Below are 13,195 nucleotides of genomic sequence, written 5' to 3' on the forward strand. Positions count from 1 at the left end.
GAGAATGGGGAAAATTAACAAGTCAGGTAAGGACACATGTTGGTGAGGATGCAGAGAAAAGAGAACCCTCATACAACTGTTGGTGTGAACTGGTGCTGCCAGTGTGGAAAACTGTGTGGAGGTTCCTCAAAAAGTTGAAAATAGATACCCCATGACCCAGCAATTGCACTACTGGGTATTTACCCCAAAGATACAAATGGGCACCTGCACCCCAATGTCTATAGCAGCAATGTCCTCAATAGCCAAACGATGGAAAGAGCTCAGATGTCCATTAACAGATGGATGGATAAAGAAGATGTGTCAATTATAGCTGAAAGAAAGAAGGGAGGGGAAGAAGGGAGGAAGGGAGGGAGAAGGAAGGCAGGAAGGCAGGAAGGAAAGGAGGAAAGAAGGCAGGAAGGCAGGAAAAGCTAGATGGAGGGAGGTATCCATGTGCCTTGTTAAGAAGTTTTCATGTTATTCTGAGTAAACTTGAGAGACACTAAAGAGTTCTAAGTAGGGGGGGTGGAAATCAAATAGAAAAAAATATCATTTAAAACAGCATCTCTGAAAAATTTTGATCAGATAATAAGAAAATGTCAAAACTGACATCCAGGAGAATAAGAGGAGTATGGCTTCAGGGGTGAGATAATAGCCCAGAATAGAGAAATGGTCACTAGAATAAGGAAAATGGATGAATTGAAGAGTTTTTACAGAGAAAAAATATCCATATGACACGTTTATTTATTGAATGTTTTGAATAGGGCAAAGCAGTAATTAAATCTTTGACAAATATTCCCAGGTTCCCAGCATCTATAGATCGAAAACTTTCCAGTTTTGTACATGCTGTGTCTTCATTATCTGTGGTGTCCTAGAATTAAAAAAAAAAAAAATGTCAGGAGTGTAGTTTTTTAGAGCACAGCAGTGGGCTGGATCACCTAGGGGAGATAATAAAATGAGAAGACGCAAAGGCTAGGACAGAACCAGGAGAGACAAAACATAAATATATTAACTGTCAAAGACCTCTGACCCCGTTGGTTTACACTACCCTATATTTAATGATCTCAACACAAAACTACCATAGATATGCTGAAATCTATCACCAGTAGATGATACACACACAAGGTAAAGTATATGCCAACAAACATTTTCCAGAATTAAATGTGAAATGTAGATTTCAAGTCAGAATCATTGTCATTCGAAGATATATTACGATTAATATTCATGTATCTGTGTTCGTGGTATCTAGTTTCCCCAACATAATGTCATTCACACACATCTTTCACGAAGATTACTCTTGTGTTAAATATGATATACCGCAATTCGTTTTGTTCTGTATAAACCAAGTGATTGGAAATAAACTACAATATCATATATTTTTTAAAAAATGATTTACTTTTTGCACCTTCATAATATGTAAAAAAAAATAAACTATGCCAAGCCCACTGAAATACGCTGAGATACTACAGGGCATATAGCACAATTCCACCAAAATTAACCCACAACTCCGTGTGGGTGAATGTGACAGCACAAAAGCCTGAGGGCAGATCTGTGGGAAGTAAAAGGGATAGTTTTATTCCAGAACGTGTGCTGATGTCCAACATGTCTGAGTTGATAGGTTATTCTGCATTCTTTGTAACCTGACTTCACGTGCAAAATAATTTCAAAGTGCATCACACGCGCAGAGAACGTGACCGCAAAGGTGTTCTTCAGGGGGATGATAGTCTTATTTATCTTCTGTTTGTAACTTATTTGAGGATGTTTTACTTCCATATATTTTCTTGTGGTTGTCTTTTGCTTTACGGAACCTCGAGCTTTTTAGGGAGACATAAATAATACGCAGAAAATTATAGCATTCAAAAGTATAGAGTCCCGTGAATTTTCGCTCATCGATCTAACTCGTATAAAAAAAATCCTCAGCTCAAGAAATGGAACATGAACCACACCACAGAATTATCCTTCCAACCATTGTCACTCTTCCGTTCAGGGTTGTGCTGATTTTGATCATTGCTAAGTTAGCTTAGTTTGTTTTGGAACTTTTTTGTTTCAATGTAAGCCTACTGTTTACACAAACTTATGGTTGGCTTTTCCCCTAAATACATTACACAAGAAATTCCTCTATATTTTTTTAGTTCAGTTGTAGTGTATTCTCATTGCAGCATACCATTGTATCCTAGAAATATGCCGTTGCGTAAATATACCTTGTGTCTGTCCATTCTACTGCTGATAGAGACCTGCATGGTTTCCATTTGGGTCCATGACGAACAGTGATGTTACAAACACTCATGTAGTGCAACTATGAGCGGATTTCTATTGGAGACATCACCATTAGACATCCTATGATTAACACAGAATTTACGCGAGGTACACGAGGGCTTGCATAATCTTCAGGTGGTGGATTAAGAACCTGAGATTCCCTTTTAGTTTTGTCGACTGTTTCCTTTGCTGTGCAGAAGCTTTTTATCTTGAAGAAGTCCCGCTAGTTCGTTTTTGCTTTTATTTCTCTTGCTTCTGGTGATGTGTCTAGCAAGACGTTGCTGCGGCCGAGATCAAAGACGTTGCCGCCTGTGTTCTCTTCTAGGATGTTGATGGTTTCCTGTCTCACATTTGGGTCTTTCATTCATTTTTAATTTATTTGGTGCATGGTGTGAGAAAGTGCTGCGGTTTCATTCTTCTGCACGTGGCTGTCCAATTTTCCCAGCATCATTTGTTGAATAGGCTTTTTCCTATTGGATATTCTTTCCTGCTTTGCCGAAGATGAGTTGACCATAGAGTTGAGGGCCCACTTCTGGGTTCTCTATTCTGTTCCACTGATCTATGTGTCTGTGTCTGTGCCAGGACCACACCGTCTTGATGACCACAGCTCTGTAGTACAACCTGAAATCTGGCCTTGTGATGCCCCTGGGTCTGGCTTCCTTTTTCAACATTCCTTTGGCTATTTGGGGTCTTTTTTGGTTCCAAATAAATTTTAGAATTGTTTGTTCCAGCTCTGTGAAAAATGCTGCTGGTATTTTGATAAAGATGGCTCTTATCCTGCTGGTGGGAATGCAAACTGGTGCAGCCACTCTGGAAAAACTGTATGGAGGTTCCTCAAAAAGTAAAAAAAAAAATAGAGCTATCCCCTGACCCAGCAATTGCACTAGTAGGCATTTATCCGAAAGATGCAAATGTCATGATTTGAAGGGGCACTTGCACCCCAATGTTTATAGCAGCAATGCCCGCAATAGCCCAACTATGGAAGGAGCCCAGATGTCCATCAACAGATGAATGGATGAAGATGTGGTGTACACAAAAAATAGAATACTACTCGCCCATCAAAAGGAATGAAATCTTGCCATTACAATGATGTGGATGGAACTAGAGGGTGTCATGATAAATGAAGTGTCAGTCAGAGAAAGGCAAATGCCGTATGATTTTATTCATATGCGGAATTTAAGAAACAAAACAGATGAACATAAGGGAAGAGAAAGGAAAATAAAATAAGATGAAAACAGAGAGGGAGGCAAACCAGAAGAGACTCTTAACTACAGGGAACACACTGAGGGTCACTGGAGGGGAGGTGGGTGGGGGACGGGGTACCTGGGTGATGGGCATTAAGGAGGGCACGTGATGTAATGAGCCCTGGGTGTTGTATGCAACTGACACTAAAATTTACCCCTGAAACTAGTAATATACTGTATGTTAACTAAATTGAATTTAGAAATTTAGGGAGTGGAGCGGGGCTGTGCCCTGACTTTTTCCCTCATTAGCTACTCTAGCAGAAGTGTTTTGGGGTTTTGGGGATCCTCCCCTCTCTTCCCTGCTCAGGAGACAGCCTCTTGTCTCCTCTTCTCCGTTCCATATCCTGTTTGCTGTGCAGAAGCTTTTTATTTGAAGAAGCCCCAAGAGTAGATTGGGACTACTATAGATACCCCCTCCTGTACCTTGACATTGCCCTTTGGGGGTTTCACACACTCTCACCTCCCATCACCAGCAACTCAACAAGGCGTTGAGTTTAAATCACCTCCCAGGGTATTCGAAAGACGACTTGACGCGGTTGATGCAGATCGCACCCAGTTGTCCTGGAACAGTGCGGTCAAGGAGGCTTTGGCTGAGGATTAAACATACCGGCTTCATGACGAAGTGTGGGCAGCGGGCGGTGTGAACCGCGATGACACACACGGAGGCAGAGCCAGGGAACTCTGACCTACCCAGCCGGGGCTCCTATGCTGTGTCCTTAGGCTTTGTTATTCTTACGCTGGGCAACTGCGGGCAACAGTCTCTGAGCTTCTCTGTTGACCTTGTGTCTCCAAAGAATGAGCTGGACTGGACGATGGGTGAGGACCCCTGCAATCCCACCATGGGCCCACACGCCTACGCTGTCCTGAGTTCCCTGCCCTTCCCGGACGTGCCAGTCTGACCCAGAGAGTCGGGGCCCATGAGTTTAGGCGTTTAGGCGTGGTATCAACCAAACACATTTGGTCTACGCCCGGTTCCTGCCCGGGAGCTTCGAACACCTGTGGGGGTTCCTGAGTATTCGGAGCGTCTCTGGTTCTTCATGAATAGTGCCTTTCAACCTTCTTGAGTGTATGCTGACGGAGTGACGCATACTAGGCCTTTAGAGGGTTTCAAGGGAGCGGTCGGCCACACCAGGAAGACCAAGCCTGGGAGGAGAACTTTGGAACTTTCAACACCTTCCCTCCCCAACCTGTGGGGAGGGGAAGAGGATCAGAGGTGGCCTTCAAGTCACATGCCCAGAGGGCGCCGGGGTGGCTCAGCTGGTTAAGCATTTGCCTTCCCTTCAGCTCAGGCCATGGTCCCAGGGTCCCGGGATCAAGCCTGTCATGGGGGGGGGTCCCCTGCTCAGTGGGGGGGTCTGCTTCTCCCCTCCCTCCTCCCTGCTTGTGTTCTCTCTCTCACACACACAAATAAATAAAATCTTAACGAAAAAAAAATCACATAGCCAATGATTTTGTCAACCATACCTTGATGAAAACCTTAAACAATGAAATTTGGAGAGTTTCCGGGTTGGTGAATACGCTGAGGTTCTGGGAAGGTGGTGTCTTAATTTTAGCTTGTGGCATCTACACAAACTGCAGGGTGTTCTTGTCCGAATGAACGGAGTTGCGGGACACCTACCTGCTGGTGTCGCAGAATTGTCGTGTTGGAAGGTGAGTGGCGGCAGGTATGTCCACGGCTGGAAGAAGCTTCCTCTGCAGAGATGACCTGTGGGATGCAAAAATCTTTAAAATGACACCTTTCCCTTTTATTTTATTTTATTTTATTTTATTTTATTTTTTATTTTATTTTATTTTATTTTATTTTATTTTATTTTAATTAATTAATTTATTACCTTTCCCTTTTTAAAGATTCACCTATTTATTTCAGAGGGAGAGAGCGAGCGGGAGCGGCAGAGGGGGAGGGAGAGGGAATCTCAAGCTGACTGTGCGCTGAGCGCCGAGCCCCGGGGGGTGGGGGGGCCTCCATCCCATGGCCCCGCCACCCTGATCTGGGCCAAAAGTCGGGGGCTTAACGCACTGGGCTCCCCAGGCGCCCAGACAATGATGCCTTTCTGATCGTGGTTGGAAATAGGGAAACGTGATAAAAAGAGAGTGCTTCAGAAGATGAAAGGAGTTGCATACTTGGTGCTGCTTTTCCTGTAAGGGAGATGTCAGAAGAGGTCGGGAAGGGCGCCAAGGGCCTGGCCCGGCAGCAGGGCGGGAGCCACCCCTGCAGGCAGGCCTTGTGCACGCCCGGCCCTCCGCACGGCCGGCCCTCCGTGGCCTGTGGGAGACAAGGCAAAAGGAGCACTGACCTCCTCGCTGCTCACAGCCCACTGACACGTCCTGGCAACATGCAGATACCCTTCCTGTAGGAGCCCCGTCGCCTCCGGGCTCAGGCTTTGCTGAGGGCAGCAGGGATCCAAGCCCGAGCCCCACCCCAGGACCTGGGAGTCTCCTCTGACATAGAAAAGCCCTTTGGAAACATCCCGTTTCCACCCCCAAGATGCAGGTTGGCGACCCCCACCCAAGCATGGGACCCGCCCATATCCACCTGAAGGGTCTCCTGCATCAGGGTTTATTAGGAATAAGTGACCTTTTCCCAGCAACAGCTGATCCCCTCAAGGTCCTGGAGACCTTGCTTCCAAAGCATGTTGGGGTTTGTGCCCCCAACAACGCCCCGGCGCAGCTCTTTCTTCAGTGACGAGTGCTTTAAAGCTTTAATGAACCACCTTTCTGCACCCGAGACGTCCCCAGAGATCCCTGCTGGCCGCGGTGCACCGTGCACGGGAGGCTGCCGGGACCTGCTCCTGCCTCTGCCCGCGGCCCGACCCACTGACCCAGGCCCTCGGCCACGGCGGCCAGAACTTGGCGGTCAGCCCGTCAACTCCGCAGCCCGAGCTTGCTCGTCCCGGCCCTGGAGGAGATGCCGGCGTGGGCCTCGGCCACGGGGCGCCTCGTCCTCCCCGCGGACCTGGCGTCGCCCCGACAGCCGCGCTGCTGAAGCACCTGAGAACCCTCTCGGTCCCCAACCTCAGGAGATGCGCCCCCCGGAGTCCACGCAGGCTCCCAGGTGGGGGACTCCAGCACCTGCACCCCCATGTGATTTCCACTTTCCCCTCAAGGACAGGAAGGTCTCCCTCCCCAGGGGAAGGCTCGCACCCTCGGCTCTGAGTCCCTGTTTGCTGTTGAAAGTTCAATAAAGTGTTGTTGTGTTAAAATGCAAAAAAAAAAAAAAAAGCTGGCCCTGGGCTGGGAAGAACGAGGCTGTGGGGCGCCAGGGGCAGCGGCCAGGCCGGGGCCTCCAGCCCTGCGCCACTGCGGAGGGGGGCGCACCCCCGGTCTCTCTCCCCCGAAGCCCGGGTACGAGCGTGCCCTTACTTGTGCCAGTGTCACTAGTGGGTGAAGTTAGAGGCTGTGATGCACGGGGCAGGCTCTCATCTGTGTCAAACTTCCTGTCACCATACTCGTCTTAGGTGTCCTCAGTTGTGGGTTTTTTTGTTTTTTATTTGGTTTATTTATTTGAGAGCAAGTGAGCAGGTGCATGAGCAGAGGCAGGGGCGGCTGAGGGAGAGGAAGAGAGTCTCCAAGCAAGCGGACGCCCCCCAACCTGGAACCTGACACAGGGCTCGAGCCCAGGACCCTGAGATGTGACCCGAGCTGAAATCAGGAGCAGGTCGCCCGCCCGCCCGACCCTGAGCTTGGCCACTGGCCGCCCCGGAGCTCGGGGCGCTGAGGGTCTGGGTGCGTGGACGGTGCAGCCGGGACCCCGGCGGCCGGGTGTGTCCTGGTCCCCGGCAGGCCGCCCGCAGGGACGTGGGGCTCGGTCGCCCGCTTCCCTCCTGCCCGTTTCCTCTTTGAATTAAGCGAGTGCAGCTGCTTTCCAGATGCCCAGCGAGCAGCCCCCTGGGTGCCCGGCCCTGGACGAGGCCTTCACAGCCACGCCGGCGCGGCAAGCGCAGGCCCTGGTCTGCCCCCCGTGCCCCCCGGTGTCCGCGGACAGGTTCTCTTGAAGGCCGACATCTAAAGCACCTGTGTTCTGTCTACCGCGTCTCCTGGTTGGTTGAGGCTGACAGGGGGGCCGCGGGCCTTCCCCGGAGCCCCGAGCGGCTGCGCCTCCGGGAGCTCACCCCGCGACCTCGTGGAGGACCCGTGTCCCCAAGCGCGCCTGGGAGCGGCTGGCGTCCTCACCCTGGCCCGGGCACGACGGCGACAGGCTCGGTAAATGCCTCCTCCTCAGTCCTCGGTTCCCGGGGCCAAGGTTTTGGTGCCATCTCGTGCCACGAGCGTCACCTCGTGGCTGTGCTCAGCGAACTGCGCTGCGGTTTACACTCCTGCTTGGGCTCGTCTCCAGGTCACCCAGAGCTACTCTAACCTCAGCCCGGAGGCCTTGCCTTCCCCTTCCCCCTCACCGAGGACGGCACTGGGCCCCACACCACCTGCTCACACAGCGCTGCTGTCCGGGCTGTGGCCTTCGTCCCCGTGTGGAGCTACGTGGTTAAAGATGCGTTTATGTATCTTAGAGGGAGACCGAACAGGAGAGAGTGAGTGTGCGCGCTGCGGGGAGAGAGGGCCCGAGGGAGACGCGGACCCTGAGATCAAGACTTGCATGCTGGGGATCCCTGGGTGGCTCAGTGGTTTAGCAGACTCTCCGCTGAGCACGGAGCCCCACGCGGAGCCAGATCTCATGACCCCGGAACACAGTCTGAGCCAAAACCAAGTGTGAGATGCTCCACCAACTGGGCCACCCAGGCGCACCCAGGCATTTTCCAACAGTACGTACCGAACATCCTCTACGTGTTAGGTGCTGTGCTGGAGCCCGGGGATATGGCGGTGAAACACGGGTCCAAGGGCCATCGCCGTGATGGGACAGTTTGTTGAAAGAGACAGACGATGCCTTCATAAGTGGGGTCATTTCCGATGGCGACGGTGCTGGAAGACAAGCAGAAAGCAACCAGGAACAAGAACCGAGGCCCAGTGGCCGGGGTTGGTGTCAGCGGAGGTGGCGCAGCACAGAGGCCAGCCTGGTGAGGAGTCCCCCGTCATTCCGGGACGAGGTAGGAGCCTGACAATGACCTGGAAGAAAGAGGGCCTTCTAGTCTGAGACACTGAGAAAAAGGATCTATGAAATGAGGGGGAAAGAGAAGGAGGTGAGGTCAGGTGAGGTCAAAGGAAGTCGCTGCTGGACGTGCGCATTTGTAAGAAGAGAATAATTGTATGGAAATCTCAGCTCTCGGAGCCAGAGCAAGGGGATCTGGTCTAGCGGAAGAAGTGCGTGCGGGAGGCCTCCTGGTCCTGGACGGCTCCGCAGCCCCCTGCATGTTTCATGGCAGTGACATCGGCCCTCTGGTGGACGAACCTGCGTCCCACAGCTGAAATTTTTTTTTTTTTTTTTTTACATTTTTTTTTTTTTTACTTTTTTTTTTTTTTTATGATAGTCACAGAGAGAGAGAGAGAGAGAGAGAGGCAGAGACACAGGCAGAGGGAGAAGCAGGCTCCATGCACCGGGAGCCTGACGTGGGATTCGATCCCAGATCTCCAGGATCGCGCCCTGAGCCAAAGGCAGGCGCCAAACCGCTGCACCACCCAGGGATCCCCCACAGCTGAAATTTTAACACTGGGTTTGTTCCTCTATTTGGCGGAAAATAAAGGCCCTAGAAGACCCTTTGAAGGGTTATTTTTCTTTAAAGATTTTATTTATTTATTCATGAGAGACACAGAGAGAGGCAGAGACCCAGGTAGAGGGAGAAGCAGGCTCCATGCAGGGAGCCCGTCGTGGGACTCGATCCCGGGTCTCCAGGATCACGCCCTGGGCTGGAGGCAGACGCCAAACCGCTGAGCCACCCAGGCGCCCTATTTAATACCTTTTCATACATTCTAAGCCATTTGAGTTTTCTCCTTTGAAGTGTTTTTTTTTTTAAATTTTTATTTATTTATGATACTCACAGAGAGAGAGAGAGGCGCAGAGACACAGGCAGAGGGAGAAGCAGGCTCCATGCACCGGGAGCCCGACGTGGGATTCGATCTCGGGTTTCCAGGATCGTGCCCTGGGCCAAAGGCAGGCGCCAAACCGCTGCGCCACCCAGGGATCCCTGAAGTGTTTATTCAAATCGTTTCCCCCCTTTTTGTCCTAGTTTTTAATGTGATTTGCATAAGTCATATACATGCACGCACAAGTGATTGCACGCACAAGTGATACCAGTCTGTCCATCATATGCCATTCAATTCTCATTCAACTGTGTGGCTTGCGTTTTTGACTCTCCTAATGATATCTTCGTAATAAACAGAAATTCTTATTTTTAAAGCAGATTTATTCATCTTCCTGTATAGTAAATGTCTTCTTCCTTGAAAACCCATGGGAAAATCTCCTACATTTTCTTCTAAAACTTTATTTAATTTTATTTTTCAGAGTACTTTTCATCGATCTCAAACATCCATGGAATTGACTTTTTGGTATGGTATAAGGTAAGGATTTTTTTTTTCTTCTTTTTTTTTCTTTCTCTCTCTTTCCCTTTTTAAAATTTTTTTTTTTTTAAGTAGTCTTGACACTTGACATGGGGCTTGAACTTATAACCCTGAGATCAAGACTTGCATGCTGGGGATCCCTGGGTGGCTCAGTGGTTTAGCGCTGCCTTCAGCCCAGGGCCTGATCCTGGGTCCTGGGATCGAGTCCCATGTCGGGCTCCTTGCATGGAGCCTGCTTCTCTCTCTGCCTCTCTCTCTCTCTCTCTCTTTCTCTGTGTGTGTATCATGAATAAATAAAAAAATCTTAAAAAAAAAAAAAAGAAGACTTGCATGCTCTACTGACTGGGCCAGCTAGGCTCTCCTCTGTCTCTCTCTTTACTTCTTACATATAGATATTCAATTGTCTCTACCACTTATTAAGTATTCCACCCTCTCCCCATTGACACCTTGCCATTTCTGTCATCTATCAATATGCAAAGGTCTGTCCCTGGACCCTTTGTTCTATCTCATTGATCTGTCATCTCTCCTTGCACCCATACGACACTGTTTTAATTATCACAGCTTTATAAGTTCTGGTATATAGCTGGGTGTGTCCTCTTGCCTTGTTCTCTTGCAAGAGTGTTTTGATCAATAATTAATAACAACAACAAAAAAAAGGGTGTTTTGATCATTTAAAACACTGTGCATTTTTTTTAAGATTCTACTTATTTATTCATGAGACATACAGAGAGAGGGAGAAGCAGGCTCCACACAGGGAGCCCAATGCAGGACTCCATCCTAGGAACCCGGGATCATGCCCTGGGCCGAAGGCAGGCGCTCAACCACTGAGCCACCCAGGGATCCCCAACACTGTGCAAATTTTCAAATCAGCTTGCCTAGTTTCACATGCACACATACACACATACATGCTTCCTTTGGAATACTGTTTGGGATTGAGATTTAAAAAATCAGTTAAAGTTAAACAGCCACCTTTGCAATAGTGAGTTCCACTCAATGAACATGACACATTGCTTCATTTAGATTTTTAAAAAAAATTCTCCTAATAATGTTTAAAAGCTTTCTGTATAGAAGCATTTCCTTTTTTTAATTTTAATTTTTTTAAACATTTTATTTATTTATTCATGAGAAACACAGAGAGGAGAGAGAGAGAGGCAGAGACACAGGCAGAGGGAGAAGCAGGCTCCATGCAGGGAGCCCGACGTAGGACTCGATCCCGGGTCTCCAGGATCACGCCCTGGGCTGAAGGCGGCGCTAAACCGCTGAGCCACCCGGGCTGCTCTAGAAGCGTTTCCTGCTTGATTTTTTGATGCTACTTTAGTGGTATCTTTCCTTTAATTTCATTTTCCATCTGTTGGCAGTTAGTAGAAATACTGATGTTTAGTCCCTGTGTTGCTAAATATGCTTGGTAAATCTAAGTGGAGAGTTGAATAAAATGATTAGGCTCTTATCCTAATGGTCACAGATACAGGATACTGCCCTTAATGGATTTAGGATATATCTTTTCTTCCGATACAGAGGAGTATTTACAAAAGTTGACCATCATGTGGATCCTAAAGAAGTCTGGAAACACTTCCAAAGATGAAACTAATATAAAGGTCACATTCTCTATCCACAGTACAATTCTCTAGAAGTCAGTAACAGACACAATTAGTTCTCAAACACCTACTGGTGCTGCTTGGAGATTTTCTCCTGGGTTTTATGAATCTGGCTGTGGATCTTTGAAAGATTTATACTGCATCTCCTTGATGTGTGCCCACATGTGAGAATAGAGGGGAAGGGCTTCTTACCTGGATTTGGAGAGCTGTGTGTTGCTGGATGTGGGAAGGCAGGAAGAGCACGGGGTTCACTAGCTCACCTGGATCCCTTGGGCATAAGCCGCTGACCGCAGTTAGGGGTGGACATGCTGGGGACCATGGCAGCCAGCTTCAAGCCGCTTGATCCTGTGGCAGTGGAGAAAGAAGAAACAGGAAATAAGATAATCACATACATCTGACTTTTTTTTTGTTACTACTTCTTAATAATTTTTATTAAAGTATAACACACATGCAGAAAAGTACAACCATATGTGTACAACTCGGTGCAGTATCACAAAATGAATACACCTGTGTAACCTACTACCTGTGTCAAGAAGTGCCACATCATCAGTACACCGGAGCCCTCCCCACCCCGTCTGCTGCGAAACATGACCCTATGTGTTAAAAATGAAACTTGGATGTGGTTTTGTTGGCTGTGGCAAGACATGGAAATGAAAGTCATGAAGGAAGTCTATTATCCCTAAAAATAAAAGGCAAACCATGTCACGCCATGCCAGACCATTGCAGGACCTGGGAAGCACAGGTCGTCCGGGAGGCAGGAGGCGAGAGGGTAGAGGATGGCCTAGAGCCTTTACTGGGGTTCTTGCAGGAAGGAATGGGCAGGGCAGGGTAGCTACACTAAGAAAACTTAGGATTGGGTAGTTTAAATAATTTTTCTGGGCTCTGGGCTATTCAGGTGGTCTCCAGCTGTCCGATACCTGGCCCGGGGGTGGTTTAGGGCAGGGGGAGCACTGGCTTGAGGGATGAGAGTTTGACAAAAAAGAGCATTGAGAGTACGGCCACCGGACTGGTGGGTTTATATATCAAAGTTCCACTATCAGGGGAATCACTCGCTCTCTCTAGGAATTAGTTGGCGCTGGTAGGGGCAATCTCTCTGGGAGCAGGGCCCCAAATTCCAGAGCACCAAGAATACAGAAAATAAGAAAATACAATCAGTAAAGTACTCCTCCCTCCCCGGAGAGATCGTCTTTCCTGACTTCAAACACCACGAATCAGCTGTGTTTCTGAACTTCCCGTGACTAGAACCATACCCTTTGGCATCTGCAGTCTTTTGTTCACAGGTGTGTTGGTGAGATGGAGCCGTGTTGTTGTGTGTTGTTGTAGTGTGTTCATCTCCACCGCGGTATATTATTCTGTTGTATTAATTTAATCTATTCTTCTGTTGATGGGCATTTAGGAGGCTTCCAGGTTGGGGTTCATATAAAGGACATTGGTATGACATTCTTTTTAAAAAGATTTTATCTATTTATTCATGAGAGATACAGAGAGAGGCAGAGACACAGGCAGAGGGAGAAGCAGGCTCCCTGCGGGACTCGATCCCAGGACCCCGGGATCATGACCTGAGCTGAAGGCAGACGCTCAACCCCTGAGCCATCCAGGCGTCCCTGTTATAAACATTCTTGTACACATTTCCAGGGGCACACACTCACACCCGGTTCCTTGGGTGTATTCCTGGGG

At 48.5% G+C, this 13,195-nt stretch overlaps 1 long non-coding RNA gene across 1 annotated transcript; it reads right to left on the reverse strand.

The window, feature by feature from the left end:
- Positions 1-717: 717 nt before the first annotated feature.
- Positions 718-8,513, reverse strand: LOC140626294 (uncharacterized). The gene is made up of 3 exons (XR_012025474.1): positions 8,242-8,513; positions 5,098-5,184; positions 718-850 (listed from the first exon to the last, which is right to left on the reverse strand). It is a non-coding gene; the product is annotated as an uncharacterized lncRNA (long non-coding RNA).
- Positions 8,514-13,195: the final 4,682 nt, after the last annotated feature.

Source organism: Canis lupus, chromosome 37 (assembly GCF_048164855.1).
Source record: "Canis lupus baileyi chromosome 37, mCanLup2.hap1, whole genome shotgun sequence".
Lineage (NCBI taxonomy): Eukaryota > Metazoa > Chordata > Mammalia > Carnivora > Canidae > Canis > Canis lupus.